General features: G+C 41.9%; 1 protein-coding gene across 5 annotated transcripts in view; it reads left to right on the top strand.

The window, feature by feature from the left end:
- The window catches only part of Fgf12 (fibroblast growth factor 12), a 595461-nt gene that overhangs the window by 338122 nt on the left and 240856 nt on the right, over nucleotides 1–16483 (top strand). The window lies entirely within an intron of this gene.

The raw sequence follows: 16483 nt of genomic DNA, 5'->3' as shown, positions 1-16483 counted from the left end.
CATGTAAATTTTTATAATAGCCAGAAGCTGGAGAGAACCCAGATGTCCCTCAACAGAAGAACGGATACAGAAAAATGTGGTACATTTACACAATGGAGTACTACTCAGCTATTAAAAACAATGGATTTATGAAATTCTTGGACAAATGGATGTATCTGGAGGATATCATCCTTAGTGAGGTAACCCAGTCACAAAAGAAGTCATTAGATATGCACTCACTGATAAGTGGATATTAGCCCAGAACACAAGAAAATCAAAAAGAGGGAAGACCAATAGGCGGATACTTCATTCCTCCTTAGAAAAGGGAATAAAATACCCATGAAAGGAGTTACAGAGACAAAGTTTGGAGCTAAGACGAAAGGATGGACTATCCAGAGACTAACCCACCCGGGAAATCCATCCCATAATCAGCCACCAAACCCAGACACTATTGCATATGCCAGAAAGATTTTGCTGAAGGGACCCTGATATAGCTGTCTTCTGTGAGGCTATGCCAGTGCCTGGCAAATACAGAAGTGGATGCTCACAGTCATCTATAAGATGGAACATAGGGCCCCCAATGGAGAAGCTAGAGAAAGCACCCAAGGGGCTGAAGGGATCTGAAACCCTATAGGTGGAACAACAATATGAACTAACCAGTACCCCCAGAGCTCGTGTCTCTAGCTGCATATGTAGCAGAAGATGGCCTAGTTGGCCATCACTGGGAAGAGAAGCCCCTTGGTATTGCAAACTTTATATGCCCCAGTACAGGGGAATGCCAGGGCCAAGAAGCAGGAGTGGGTGGGTAGGGAGCAGGGCAGAGGGAGGGCATAGGGAACTTTCGAGATAGCATTTGAAATGTATATAAAGAAATTCGTGTAAATTTAGGAAAGGGTAGCCAGCATGGGTGGTGAACACCAGTAGCCCCAGTGCTTCAGAAGAAGAAGAGCCTGGAGGATCAGGATTTAGTTCAAGTCTCTCTCTGGCTAAATAGTGAACTGGAGGCTCATCTCTAGTCTGTTACACACACACACACACACACACACACACACACACACACACACACACAGAGTGAGAGAGAGATACAGAGAGACGGAGAGACAAACAGAGACAGAGACACACAGAGACCGAAAGCCAGACAGACACAGAGAGAAATATACAGAAACCAAACTATAATTTCAAAATTAAGGTAAGGAAAAAACGAGAGAGAGAGAGAGAGAGAGAGAGAGAGAGAGAGAGAGAGAGAGAGAGAGAGAGAGAGAGAAAGATAATTGAAATGAGGTAATATAAGGATTTTAAAGTCAAGATGTGCACGAGAAATAGAAAACACAAGCTGAGCGGTAAGTCAGTCAGATCACAAGGAACTCACGTTGCTTGTGGTCGTCTGTTGGAAGGATTTCCAGATCGGATGAAAACTCAAAATCCAAATCCATCAATACCGTACTGAATGAAGTAAGTCACTGAAAGATATGTGTATGTTTTAAGCAGAGATGCATACCAGACAAAACTGCATTAGGCATGCTTTGTGGATGCAAGGAGAAAGGCAACAGGATTGTGAACTGGGAGGCTGGCCACACTGTAAACTCAGAAATGTGTTCAGGTCCAGCTAGGGAAGTAATGCTGTTAGTGGGGATCCCTGTAATGTTTGGATTTGGGGAAATGGTTTGACACAATCAGACAACACACTAGTGTGTGGTGATTTGGGTGGAGTGGGTGGATATCTGAGGGGCCATGTGGATTTGAGCCTGCTCTCTAGACTGCGGGGCCACATGAAGCTCATGTTCTTAGAGCTCTCTTACTTAGGAAACACAGTAGCTTCAGGACACCCTTCATAGTTAATTTTATACTTCTCCCATGCCCAGATTGTTGGCTGATAAAAATGTTTGAAATGGCTGGTGGTTAGGTAAAATTATTTTAAGTATGAAAGTAAAAATGACAACCACAGAACCAATTGCTACATGGTACATCCAGAACTCCTTAGGCAGTCAATATCCTAATTAAAAGAAAAGATTCCAAGAACATCCTATCCAATTGATTTCCCATTTATGACAACAAGGAAGATCCATAAGCAGAATTGATTGTGTGGATACACACTTATAAGAAGCTTTCTATTTTGATGGGGAGAAGATCCAACATTCTAAAACCGAGCCAGTTTTCTTTTGACTGGAGCAAAAAAGCATGTTTTTAAAACATCAAATAAATGCCCCCCCCCCAGTCTTGTTTCTGTGAAACAAACAAACAAAAAAAAATCAACCTATATTTTAGTGTTGATTGTTCTTTTTAAAAAATATTTAATTTATGTGTATGTATATATCTGAGTGTGTGTATGGTTCCACATTTGTGCAGGAGCCTGTGGAGGCCAGAAGAGGGCATTAGATCCCCTGGAACTGGAGTTATAGATGGTTTTGAGCTGTCATGTGGGTACTGGGAACTGAAGTCAGGTATTCTACAGTAACTGTAGAGTCATCTCTCTAGTTCCTGTTTATGGTTCTTAATGGGGTATCTACCATATAAATATAAAAGTGCTTGAGATTTTAAAAATGGATTATAGGTATTAAAGGCTCACTGTCCTTTATCTCAGGGTTGAGAAGACTTAAAAGGCATGGTCCAACCAATCACTGCTATCTCGGACCCTAAAGTGTGCTTCTTGAAGTTTACCAAGAGAAGGGAGCTGTTAGGCTCAAACTGTCTGGAACCAGAACAGCTACTCTGAAGAGCATAATCTGGCTTTTCTCACCGTGATGGGGTCTGCAGTCACAGAGTGTGGCAGTTGATCATATACATTCTGGACTTGTCCTGAGAGTTTTCCAAATGGGCACTAGCGCCCCATACATGTCTCTATCTCAAAGTGTTCTATTTGTATTGATAAATACTTTCAATTCATTTCTGAGTGCTATATTATCAAGAAATCAATTGTTTGCACACATGCAATGTGTAACACATATAATTTAACTGCAAAGTTTTAAATATTACCTAACGTACAGTGCTGGAAAATGTTCATCTCTTAAAAACCTCTTCATCTTGCTACAAATAGCTTGTATGCATCTGTTTCTACCTTAGAATTCTTTGGGTTTCTTGGATCTATCTCTATAGCTACTAAACTTTCCAATTTCTGTCATGGTATAGATGGAGCCTGAAGCCCAGAGAGAAGATATCAGTTTATTAAAGAACTTTGATTACTAAATTGTGTTGACAACCATTTTGTTACAGCTGCTACAGTCTAGATGTAGAGGTAGATGTTGACTAATGCATAGAAATTATCTACTGATATATTAGGATACATGCAAAGAAGGGGAAACTGCTAACATGCATAATAGAGGGAAATTTAGACTGGGGGCCTGTGCAGCAGATCTGTAAAATGACTGGTGCTTATCTCAAGAGGAAATCAATGCACAATTCAGGCATGAGGAAGCACTGAAGCAGATATCCTTAGGCCTGAATGGGGAGAAGGGTGTGTGCCTAGAGCCTAGCGAGCCAGGCAGAGTAAACTGAGATGCGATGGGACAGCAGGAGGAGCCAGATGGTACAAAACTCTCCAGGCTATGGTAAGGGTTTGCTGTTTTATTGTAAATGAAATAGGAAGCTATTAAAGGGATTCAGCAGGAGAGTGGCATGAGCCAATTTATATTGTAAAATATTACCTCAATTGCAGTGTGGTTTGAAAGAGTGTTGGTCGTGAGGCAGGCAGTGTCCTGTCATAGGCTGGACAGCAGTGGTAGCACTAGACAGAGGGGTGGCATGTGGGAATCAGCCAGGATGTCTGGAAACCTGTGGGCCGAACATCCCACTGTGCACACTTCCTGTTCTGAACTTGCTATCGTGGAGCCTGATGGATGCACCCCCCTGACTGTTGAATGGTATCTGCTAGCTCTCAGTACTGCATAATACAGGAAGTTATTGTGATCAGTCAACTGGCCCAATCAATAGAGAGTTTGGTGTAAAAATTGATAAACAATAATCATATTTTATCACAATCTCATTTCACACGTGGGTAATTTGGATCTGGGGAATATCAGGGAATTCCCTGGATTTTTCTCATTGGAAATGCAGGGCGGTCATTTGTATGAACTGGGATGTCAGGCAGCTGTCAGGTGTCACCTCTCCCAGATAATGCACATTGTTCATTTCTTTCTGGTGGTAAAAGATGTATCTGTAAAAAGAGAACTTTAAGAGTAACAAGTAACAGATTTTTCTCCAGGCCAATTATAGAACACTTTCCCTGTGCACAGAGGTGTCTATGTTCCCTCTTTTTTTTTTCTTTTTTCATTTTATTGTGTCTGTGCCAGGAGGCCAAAAGCTGTTTTCAACTTCAGATTAATGTTTGCCATTTACTTCTTGCCTCTTCCTTCATAGAGTTCTTGGGTTGATTGCAGTTAAGGAAGAAGAGAGATTAAACTGGCACATTATACTTGGAAAGACATTTGGTGATTAGTGGGGAATGTGCAGCAAAGATATCATTCCGCAAGCCCGTGTCTGGCCGTTATTAACCCTTTGACTTAGCTCTAGTTTCTAGTTTTCTTCCCCAGTTTCTTTTTTAAAAAAATATGTACATTTATATACCCGGTGCTAGTGCCTGCCTTATGTGAATATTTCTATAAGAACACAAAGTTGCAATCCACACAATGTGCTGTACATGGGACATTTGCTATCTTTCCATTTTTATGAGTCCTACCACAGGTTTATCTGTATGGACTCCATCTTGATACTCAATCTACATTATAATTGTGGCTATATCCTAAATGTGTACTACAATGCACTCTTAAATCCCCAGGGAAGCCTTCAGAAATGGAGCCTGGCCATTTCCTCTGTTACAGGGGAAGCTAGGCATGCCTTGTGCGTGTGGAAATGAAATAGCTTTCTGGATTCTGCATGAGCAGTTTGAGAAAAGCCCGGGGTTCTTTGTGGAGATATGAAAAAAATGCTTTTCCTTTCCAGGAGTAGAAGACAGAGGGTCACAGTGAGGATTAGAGATCTCTGACTTGGGGGATTAAAGGATGTACAGCCATCATACTTCCTCCTCTCCTTGGTACTTTGCTTCTTCACCTCTATAGGAAGACCCGAATTAGGTCTTACTGAGGTCATTTTCAAGTTTGAATTATCTTGTGGCCTGTTTTCCCAAGAACCCCAGTATCAATTGTGAACTGCCCATTTCATGTTCTGCCCAAAGCTGTGTTCTTTCCAGGTCGACCTCTCTGGAGGGTTATCTGAAAAAACCATGTCTTAGTTAGTTTTTCCATTGCTGCCACAAAACACAGTAATCAAAAAGCAAGTTGGGGAGAAAGGGGTTTATTTGGCTTATTCTTCCATGTTGTAGTCCATCATTGAAGGAAGTCAGGGCAGGAACTCAAGCAGGGCAGGAACCTGGAAGCAGGAGCTGATGCAGAGGCCTTCGAGGTGTGCTGCTAACTGGCTTGCTCCCTATGGCTTGCTCAGCCTGCTTTCTTATAGAACCCAGGACCACCAGCTTAGGAATGGTAACACCCACAATGGGCTGGGCCCTCCCTCATTGATCACTGATTTAGAAAAAAACCCTGCAGCTGTATCTCATGCAGGCATTTCCTCATCTGAGGCTTCTTCCTCTCTGATGATTCTAGCTTGTGTCAAGTGGACACAAAACCATCTGGTACACCAAAGATCTATGACGCAGTGATATCAGCACGCTCAGACTACCCTGTCTGAGCAGAGGTTCCTAGGAAGCAAGATATAAAAATGGCTTCCTTACATGTTCTTCACTCCTGGATTTACTTAGAAGCAGAGGTGGATTTGGACATGGGGAGGGAAAAGTTTGGTATCTTTCAGCAGCTGAAAGAGACTCTCGTCTACCATCCTTAGTCTCTTTAAACATAAACAAGATGATCCCAGAAAGACTAGGTCTTTGTGGACATCTTTACCTTTGGGCCCTTATGATACAGAATAACTCTCTTTGTGGTTGCCATGACTACCATAGCACAGCACACAATGCAGCCTTCTGAAAAGCATAAACAAAAGCCTTCATCATTTTGTTACACTGTCTTTAAAAAAGAAAAAAAATTACTCTCATGTTTTCTCTGTGGCCAAAAGTCATGCTCCTTGAAGTTTCAACCAGGATAGCCCTTCAGCATGTGGAAAGATTTTGTTTTTATGACTAGTACTGATGTATTTTAAAATGTGTTCTTTGAATCATCACATATATACAGTTTGGATAGACATACATGCTTGTGGCTATAAAAATGTATACATATATAGAAGATGTAGATTAAGTTTTTGAACATATAGGACACACAGTAAAAATGATGTAGATCTTGTGTGTAATGGATGAAATAAAACTTACTTGCTTAAAGCATTAAATTTGTATACAGACCTCCAGATGTTCCTCTGTTCTTTCCACTGTCCCCTCCAGTGACATTTGAACCCCCAAATTATCTCCCCACACGCTGACCACCACGTGTCTTCAGAGCCCGTGAACATATTAAATGCTTGGTTGCTCCTGCCAGAAGCAAAAATTCTCTTGCCTCCTCAAGGCTATCTAAAATGGGATTTCCTCTTCAAATTCTTTCTTGACTGCCTTTTGTCTCACAACCTGCCATCCCCGGGTAAAATTAGCCCCCGCACTCTGTGAATTGGTGGCATTTTATTTGTTATGTATGACAGCACTTTTCATGTTCGCTAGTGGAATGATTGGTTGTGTGTGAGCCTCCCTGATGAGTCGTGGGTGCCTTCCAGGCAGGAAGTGCCTCTTGCTCATCTTTGTACCCGACACCTCACGCATGTCGGAAGTCAGTAAATGGTTTTTGAGTTATTTTAAACTTTCATGAGCACAATAAAGGGAAGGGGGCTATGTTGTGAGGAGTGAAACTAGCTCACTACAAAATCTCAGCACTGTTGGAGCTTTGTGCCTTGGGTCAGTTTTCTACCTTGCTGTCGTCCTCAGAAAAGGACACTCCTGAAAAGATGGATGTTTCCTTCCCCTTAGCTTTGAGGCAGCATGAAGGTTAAGGATTGCCTGTCTCAAGGTCACTTGATTCCTCTTGAAGAGCAAGGCAGCTCCATGCTTTGGAGACAGTGCAGTTTATGGAGGCTGCTGCTGTGCCCGTCAGACAGTGCAGTGGGAAGGCTGGAGGCATTGTATTAAAAGGGCTGTAATGGCTCTTTCTTACAAATTAGCTTCTCTGAAAGTCACAGGTGACAGTGGAAAATGCCAGCTATAACTTACTCATTCAATGTTTGAACACTATCCACTCACCCAGGGCCTGGTACTGTGATGGAATCCAGCAAGACTACTGAATGATTTAAAATTCCTGCCCTTGAGATGATCAGAGTTCAGAGAGAGGGAGAGAGAGAGGAAGAGAGAGAGAGAGAGAGAGAGAGAGAGAGAGAGAGAGAGAGAGAGAGAGGAAGAAAGAGGAAGAGAGAGAGGAAAGAGAGACAACAGAGAGAGACAGAGGGGGAGAGACACAGAGACAAAGAGAAAGACACACAGAGCCAGAAAGACAGACACAGAAAGAGACAGAGAAACAGAAGGAGAGAGACAGAGGGAAAGACAGAGGGAGAGAGATTGAGAAAGGGGAGCAGAGAAAGACAGAGAGAGGGAAAGAGAGATTAAGAGAGAGAGGGGGAGGACAGAGGGAAAGACAGAGAGAGAGAGAGAGAGAGAGAGAGAGAGAGAGAGAGAGAGAGAGAGAGAGAGAGAGAGAGAGAGAGAGAGAGAGAGAGAGAGAGAGAGAGAGATAGCAAGCAACTGTAACCATGACTCTTCTGTTAATCTGTGTATGGGTGAATGTTGAGGCAGAAGATGAATTTTACTTCAGGATATCTGGTAAGATCCCACAGGCGATCTACCTGATGAGGAGTCATGGGTTAAGAGGAAGGCAGAGGCTGTGGATTTAAAGCAAAAAGAATTCTAGAAACAAGGGTTGGGAAGTTGGGAAGGGTTGACAATAGTAAATACGCTTGGCTTCACAGACTTTACCATTACTGTTGCAAGTGCGTATATCTGGTTGTGGTATAGAATCAGTAATGGAAAATGATGAGCAAACCTAGCTGTGTGCCGATAAACTGTATTATTGAAACAGTGACAGGCCTGTGGTTTGTGCATTCTTACCAAGATGGAAGACTGACACTTCAGTGAGCTTCTAATCCGACCAAGCTCCTCAAGTTTAGAAACACTTTGCACTTACCTTTTGAGTTCCTGGGACGTTTCAGAGTAGCTTTCTCTGGCTCTTCACACAGGGCTGTAGGAGTCAGTTTCTTAACTGTTCACCACAACACACTCGTCTCTGCTATGTGAAGTTTTTCCTCCATTGCTTTTATTTTCAATTACAGTACATTAGCAAGTCCTGATTAAGGATTTATCAGTTTGTCTGTCTCTGAGATGATGTCTTCTTAGCTCTGATTTCATGTTTTATGATGCCAAACAACCGTGTGAAATTAGCCATAGTGGGGATTTTTTGCACCAGGAATCAACTTCGTGGAAGTCAAGGCTGGTGTGTGTGTGTGTGTGTGTGTGTGTGTGTGTGTGTGTGTGTGTGTGTGTTTGCATTGAGCCATTAGTACTAGCTCAAGGAGAGAATATATTCATACACAGATTTTGAATATCCCTTTAGTAACTCATGCTTAGTCAGGACATCCACATTCCTTTGGTGGGTACCTGCTGATGGCGTTCCTTGTCTTGTTCCTCTGGTGCAGGCTCTAGGACTCCTGACAGGATGTGGCTCTCTATAAGCTTTGGAGCAGATCCTGCCAGTCTCAAATGACACATCCTCTGTCCCCTGCCTCAGTCCCTGAAGATGCCCCTTTGGTCTGCAGTGTACTGTGTGGTGAATGAGGGGCCTCCAGGCTGTTTCTCTTTTGACTAAAGAGCATGCATTTTTAAACGAATAACCATAGCTCATTAAGGCTGTGACTTTGTGCTTTGCCCAAGGTCCAGATGAGTTCTATTCGTTTTCACATGTTATATTATCTTCCATTTCTGATTTATCTATGATTTGTTAGTATATCCTCATCTGTGCCCTGTAGGTGTGATTGGTCACAATATTGCTTCTAATGAATCATCTCCAGCCCCCATAGTCTACTTTTGAAATCTGCAGTGATAGAAGACTCTAGAAGCACTTGACAAACCTCATTCAACAGCCTCTACAATCTCAGTTGTTTTAAATGGGTGGTACTAAACCATAACACAGAAGACCCACTTGTAAATCATAGACTGAGTGTGCATGTGTATGTCTGTTTTAACGTTACCAAAGCATTTGTATTGGCAACCAGTTTTTTTTTCCCCTTCGGTTCACTCTTGAGTGCACAGGCTAAGAGAACAGAAAAGGGAAGTTGTATTTAGCAGTCATTGGTTCACCCCAAACTTCCTGGTGACATCAGGATCTGGAAGCACCATCATCCAGGTTGCGCATACTTTGAGAATGCCCATGTCTTTCCCTGTGCTCTGACCTGGAGTTTTCCTGCCCATTGGCAGAAAGCATTCTTTTCCCACGCAACCTGTTCTCTTTGATGATCATTTACAGAGCATCTTTGTGACCCGCTTTGCTGTAGCTTCCACCCATTGGCACTGGTCCTGACCCCATGGAGGTGCTCACCCAATTGGCTGCCTATCGTTTGCGTGTGCTTTTCAGCATATAATAGCAGTCTAGGGGTCCCCAATTCCCTGCTTCTTAAGGATGCATATAGACTGCACACTAAGCCAGTTTTCACACACTAGTCCTTTGACCTTCCTTACTCTGCTTGCTTTCTTCCAGACATGGTCTTGTTCTCCTGTGGCCCTTTATAAAATGACTGACCCAACAGTGCTAGAGAGTGATAGGACCCTAGGTGCAAAAGTGTTCCCCAGTTCATCCTTTAGAGCTCTGGAACCTGGGTGGAAGAAACCTATCTTTAGTGGGGGTTAGTAATCTCGCCTATAAAGTGAGGTGAAAATAAATGGCCTAGTCAGTTGTTATCAGCAGTAAATACAGACTTCCTGAACTCACCAGGACAGTGCAGAGGAGTGCCTGTTATGAGGGAAACAGGCCCAACACTTGGTTACTTGACGAAACAACAACTGCTAAACCTCTAGCTCTAATCTGTCTTCCAGTACATCATAATCACAAGTGTTTTAATTTTAAGAGTATAGTTTACATGGGCACATATTTGCTAATTTGGGGGACAAATATTGATAAGTTGCTTCTATCTAAATACAATCTAATCTTAATATGGAGGCATATATGCACAGAGTACACAGGGTTATTTTTTCTTCTTCATTTCTTTATCCTCCCCTTTCTACACCATTCTCAAATGCTTACATTCAAGTACCTATTCTCTACACATGGCCACAGATGAACAGTGAAATAAATAAAATACAGTAGATGGAATAAGATGTATTAGAGCTGTAAAACCAAACCAAACAGAACAAAACAACACTTATACAACTTTCTACACTGTGGGCCAAATATTCTCTGCTCTTACTTTTCAGCTACCAACTGGGACTCCAGTAACTAATTCACAGCAAGATAGTTCCACCTTGCTGGGTCTTCCAGACTCTCCTCCCTCACATCTTTCTCTCTTTCATGCCCACTGCATGCTCAAGGAATATTTCTTGTCTGCTCTTTGGAAAGAAGAAGATGTTATTTATATAGAAAATGCATTTTTTTTATGGTCACGCCTCTGTGTGGCAGTTGGGTGACCTTAGTAAAAATCCATTTTCTGACCTCTGAGCCTCAGATTGTTTATTGCTTAATTAGCTTTTATCTGGAAAATGATGTAAGATCTGCCTGTGGGGACTCACACCTGTAAGCCTATCACTATGGAAACTGAGACAGGCTTATTGCTTGAGTTTGAGAGCAACCTGGCTATCTAGACTGGGCCACACCAGTACAGACAGTGCTCAGAGAAATAAGAACAAAACAGGAAGTGATGAAGATAAACTTAGATGCCACTTGCTTACCATCCCTAAGACACATTCTATTTCCTGCATTGTGCTATTCATTCCAAGCTGTATGACCATGTCCCCAGGATCTGTCTGTGCTCCTGTTTCCGCTGTGCTCCTAGGTAACTGCTGATTGACATTGCTTGTCCAGGCATCAGGGATGTCTAGAAAGCTTTCTCTCCTATCATGTTTTCGGAATATCCCTCAATTCAAACTTTCTCTCAAAACTAACCTGTCATGCATGGGATCCTATCTGCCCTTTACCTCTGTCCTCACCCAGCCTTTTAGAGAATTCAGAGAAAGACATCTCTTTCTCATTTTCTATAATTTCAACTGTGATAACCCTTTTGTGTATTTGATAATAGGATTTTTCACTTTTTTTTTGGCAGAGTCTGACTTAGCTCAGGATGACGTTGAATTTGTTATAAGGCTGGCCTTGAACTCCTGGTCCTTTTGCTTCTACCTCTCAATTGCTAGGATTACAGATATGCATCCCTAACTTGACTACTTGTGTAATAGTTTTTGATGGAAAAGTTACGGTAATATAGTTCCCATGTGATTTACATCTATTTTCCTTATTAACATTCTTCATTATCCTGAGACATTTGTCACAATTAAGACTTGTTAAGTTTGATGCATTAAAATGCACTGAAATCCAAACTTTATTCAGATGTTCCTCCATCTTCCATTCTTCCATTTCTCCTTACTCTGTCTGTCTGTCTGTCTGTCTGTCTTTCTTCTTGGCAGAGTCACATAACACTTGCTCTTGCCACATCCTACCAAGCTCTTCCTTCTCTCGTCTTGTTTATGACATCTTCTGTTTCCTTTTCATGCTTGACCTTGAGGCTTTTGAGGGATTTGAGTCAAGAGTTTGGTGCCCATTGATTGCAATTTGCTTTGTGTTTCTCTCACAGTTAGAGGTTATACATTTTTGATACAAGGTCCCAGAGGTAAAGTGCCATCTAGGCTGCTCATACCAGGGATAAAAGCTCCCGCCACAATTCATTCTGATGGGTGTTATCCTTGGTCACCTGGCTGAGGCAGAACTTTGGTGTGTCTCAGTAAAATCATCCCCTCCCTTCTTATACTGTTCTCATTAGAAGAAAGCCACCACATGGAGCCAATGGAAATTTGTTTGTTATTTACCCCATTGTCCAAGGTGGGTATGTCTAATAGCTGTTTTATTTTCTCTATTGGTTATTCAGGGCACAGCTTTCTTCCATTCCGTTGCTCCAGCATCCCCCTAGGGCTTAGCCATCTTAATCCAGAGAGAGGGTGGCAGAGGATGTTTGCTTTTGAAAGCCTTGGCCTGGAAATGGCACATATCACTTCCACTTACGTTCCATATGACACTCTCTCATCTGCCAAGCCTAATTGCAAGGCAGGCTAGGACATATGGTCGAGCTGGGTGCCCAGGAAAAGGAGGAAATGGATTTGAGCGAAATGCTAGCTGTATTGCCACTTCCACTGTAGAGTATAAAAGGCAACAGACTAATTCCTCTGCTGCCATTAGAGAATTCAGCTACCAGTTTATTAAAAAAACAGGAAAAATAATAGAATAACATACTTCTCAATCTAGAAGTTGTTTAAACTGCAAAGAGCTCAATAAAATTTATTTTGATGACTTGTGGAATACCACTATTTCATTAAATTTACTCTCGATCCATAAACATGTGTTGGGCACACTCACTTGCATGCCAACATTTGAGAACTTACACTTCGTGTTTTATCTCTACTGTATCATTGGCAGAGGTGGCTTGCTGTGTTTTGAGTTTGAAATGTCTCTGTTTGTATTTGGTTTTGAGTTTTGTTTCTGTTTTTGGTTTTTGATTTTTGTTTTTTTGTTTTTTTCAGATGAAAATCCTACTCATAGGCTGTGGAGATGGCTTAGCTCCAGAGTTCAAGTAGAGAGCATTAAGCTTGGTAGCATGAGCTCATAACCTTAGCACTGGAGAGGTGAATGCAGGAGGATTTCTGGAGCTCATTGGCATAGACTACTTAGCAGGTTCAAGCCTGTAAGAGTCTCTGTTTCAAGAAAAGATGAAGGCAGTGGTACCTGAGTAACAATACTTGAAATTGTCCTTTGGCCTCAAAGTAGCCTTCTCACTACTCTCTCTCTCTCTCTCTCTCTCTCTCTCTCTCTCTCTCTCTCTCTCTCTCTCATCCTCATCTATCTATCTATCTATCTATCTATCTATCTATCTATCTATCTATCTATCTATCTATCATCTATCATTCTACCCTCTCTCACACACATACATGGGAACACATGCACACACACACATATACATGCATTCCTACACATATGAATACATACATGCTATGGGGAGGGCAGCCTACTCATTCCTCAAGTGGCAGTGGTATATATATCGAACATAGAATTAGTCCTTGCTTTGGGGGTCATCATGCCTCTTTGATTCATTCATCTAATATCCCCCACCGACATTACTCCAATGTATGTTTCATGCATTAGGTTAGGTGCTCCCTGAGAGATAGCATAACCCCCATCTCTTAGGTTCCCAAGCAGAGGCTGACAAAGAACATGTTTGTAAATATGCACTGAATGCTTTATATGATGAAATGTGTACATAAGTATTTAGTATTTTTGTCAAAGATAGTAAGATACCCCCTCCTCCCACATGTCCCTCACTCATGCTGGCCCCTTTCTGGAGGGGCTCTTTTTTTTCTGGAACCTAGAAGGGGTGGTAGGGATTGAGAGAACAGAATGGGGCACGGAATTACACATGGTCTGCACAGCTTGCAATGCCCTATGCTGTGCTGGTCTCCTGTGAAAATTCTGTGGTGCAGGACGTTTGTGTTTCTAGATCATCATATAATTAAGCCTCAGATCCATGTCTAAGTCCTCACTGCTCTTGGCACAGGGAGGTGGTGTAAAGGTCTGGTGCTCATTATTCTGAACAAGAGTTACCAACCTGAACTCCCAGAGTCCCAACAGGGGGATAACGTCACTATGGCAAAAGCAGCGTTTAATTGCAGATGGAGAAAGAGGAGCGTGAAGAAAACAAACAATAACTTGCAGGTTTTAATGAGTAAGTTGCCGTGCATCTCATTATCAAAGAAACCCAGACTTCACAAAGTGACCTTAAGCTTATCAGAAAGTCATGGACTGAGAGACCGCTGTCCCTTTCCCTCTGTCATTTTCTGTCTTTCTGTCTATTCTCTGTCTGCCGTTTACATCGTACCTTCCCAAGTTCGGCCAGTATTTCAACAGAACAGACCCAGGAGGCCTGGAGTCTGCTCTCAGAGTGCGGTCTTCCCCCTTGTGGCTTCCTTGGTTTTCATAGTTGAAACTTTATGCGTTAATTAGGATTTATAGGCTTATGGCGTTTGCTAGTACATACTGTCACACAGTCATCCATTTGATATTCTCTGGGGTTAGAGTCTGAGTAATTTTTTTTAATCCAGGTGAGAAACTTGAGACCCAGATGGTATATTGTTTGCTCAAGCCTCATGGAAACCTGGGGCTCTCAGATGGGTCTTATGTCCCCATTCAGACCTAAAGATGAGTGAGTCATGCCAGAAGTCCCTTTCCAGCCATGCAGCCTCATCACAGATAGACACAACAACATAAGATATGCATTATGCAGCTGTGTATTTCTTGGACACAGCCTTGGTATGAATGTAGGATTAAGTGGATCCATGGAGGATAAGCATTGAGGACAAATTGTGTCACACTAATGTGACAAGAAGCAAATCATGGAAGTGACTCAAGGCTCACTTTGTTTGACTTTCATATTGTATTGATAAGGAAATTTAGATCTACAAATTAAAGCATTTAATTTAATTCAAGAGGATAGGTCGCTACTACCCAGAATTCACTGTTTCAAATTCAGCTCTGTATTTACCCCTTGCTGCTCATTTCTGATTTTCATTGTATCTCTTTTATTTCTTAGGACACCTTGAGGCCACACACATTACCCTGTGTTTTCAGTTATGACCATCAAATATTTACTGGATTCCTGTTAGAATGAAACATCATTGAAGTGTTCAGTTTGCCTGGTGTATTCACAGAAAGAGAGAGAGAGAGAGAGAAAAGAAATTGTTAGCTATCATTGATTGAATAAGCACAAAGGCTGGGGTTGATAGGCGTAAATTCAGTGATTATCCTTCCATAGACACCATCCTTGACTTCAAAACAATTCTATGGTTTCTATCATTTGCCACAGTTTATACCAGCAGAGAGAGCAATCACCTTTTCCTCATATGTGTTGTAGTTATGCTAGATATCAATCTGGGGCTTCTATTCCACCTTTGATTATTCAGTTCCCAGATAAAAGATACAAATGATCTTTAATTTTTAATGAGCCATAAACAGCACTAAAGCTGGGCTGATATCTATCCTCTACGATATTTTGTCTACTTTCCAGCCAATAATCCCACTATATGATTTGCCACATGTCATCAGGCCTACTCTTAACTCCAATTAGCCAACCCACATGGCTATTATTTTAAGATTCTTACCCCATGGTGGCTTCTCTGCTTTCTTCTCTCTCCCTCATGCTCTCCTCATATCCCAAGACCAGAAACACCAAGACCTGCGCATCTCAATTCTGTGCACCTATGGGCTGTAGGCATCTTTATTCACCAATGAGAAATAACTTGGGGGCAAGGTCACATAGCCTCATTTGGGTCTATGTGTAGACTCTTGTCTGTCTCTGGGGGCCAATCAGGTCTTAGGGACAAATATTTAGCACTACAATATAAGTGGCATCAGAACAACCCACTACACTTATGTTTTATGAAATAATTACAGCTGTAAATATCTTAACGTTTGTCCAGCACCAGAGATGAAATGATGGCAAGCCCATAGCAAGCAGCTTGTTGCTATAGGGACCACCATAATCTACAGCTTTAAGGAAGCTGTAAATATTTATATTAGCTGATGTACAGAATTATATATGTGCTATACAAAGTATTTTGATGGTTTAATTGTATAAAACACTTAAAAGTGAGGAACATTTATTTTATTTTATTTTTTAAGGAAATGGTGATGATGCATTTTTCATTTGTTTGTTTTGTTTTGCTTTGCTTTGAGTTGGCGAAGTGAGTTTGGCTGGGCCTCTCTCTGAGGAAGTGAGTTTGGCTGGCCCCTCTGTGGTGAAGCGTTAGTAACTGAACATCTCGTCCCTTCACAGTGTTGCTTTTACTTGTAGATCTTTCTAGCTGAACTTGATCAGAGTTTTTAAGCAACTAAGAGTTTTCTGATAGGTGCCTTGGGATCCAGCAGAAATGAAAGTCTCTGAGGCCACAATTATGACACCAGGAATCTGAGAGTTATGATGGTATTTTTGGCTTTTCAGTTATGCTGATATATAACCATAAACTCAGCGGGGGGGGGGGGCGGGGGGCGCATCTTGCAGGAAGATACTATATGTAGAATAGGGGTCAATAATTCACTTTTTTTTTTGTTTTTTTTTTTTTTTTTTGGTTTTTTGAGACAGGGTTTCTCTGTATAGCCCTGGCTGTCCTGGATCTCCCTTTGGAGACCAGGCTGGTCTTGAACTCAGAAATCTGCCTGCCTCTGCCTCCGAGTGCTGGAAGTAAAGGTGTGTGCCACCACGCCCAGCAGAATAATTCACTTTTTAACGTGTCTGT

This window comes from Mus musculus, chromosome 16, assembly GCF_000001635.26.
Source record: "Mus musculus strain C57BL/6J chromosome 16, GRCm38.p6 C57BL/6J".
NCBI classification, from domain to species: Eukaryota; Metazoa; Chordata; class Mammalia; order Rodentia; family Muridae; genus Mus; species Mus musculus.
The sequence above is the reverse complement of the archived record's forward strand: the minus strand, read 5'-3'. Positions and strand labels throughout refer to the sequence as shown.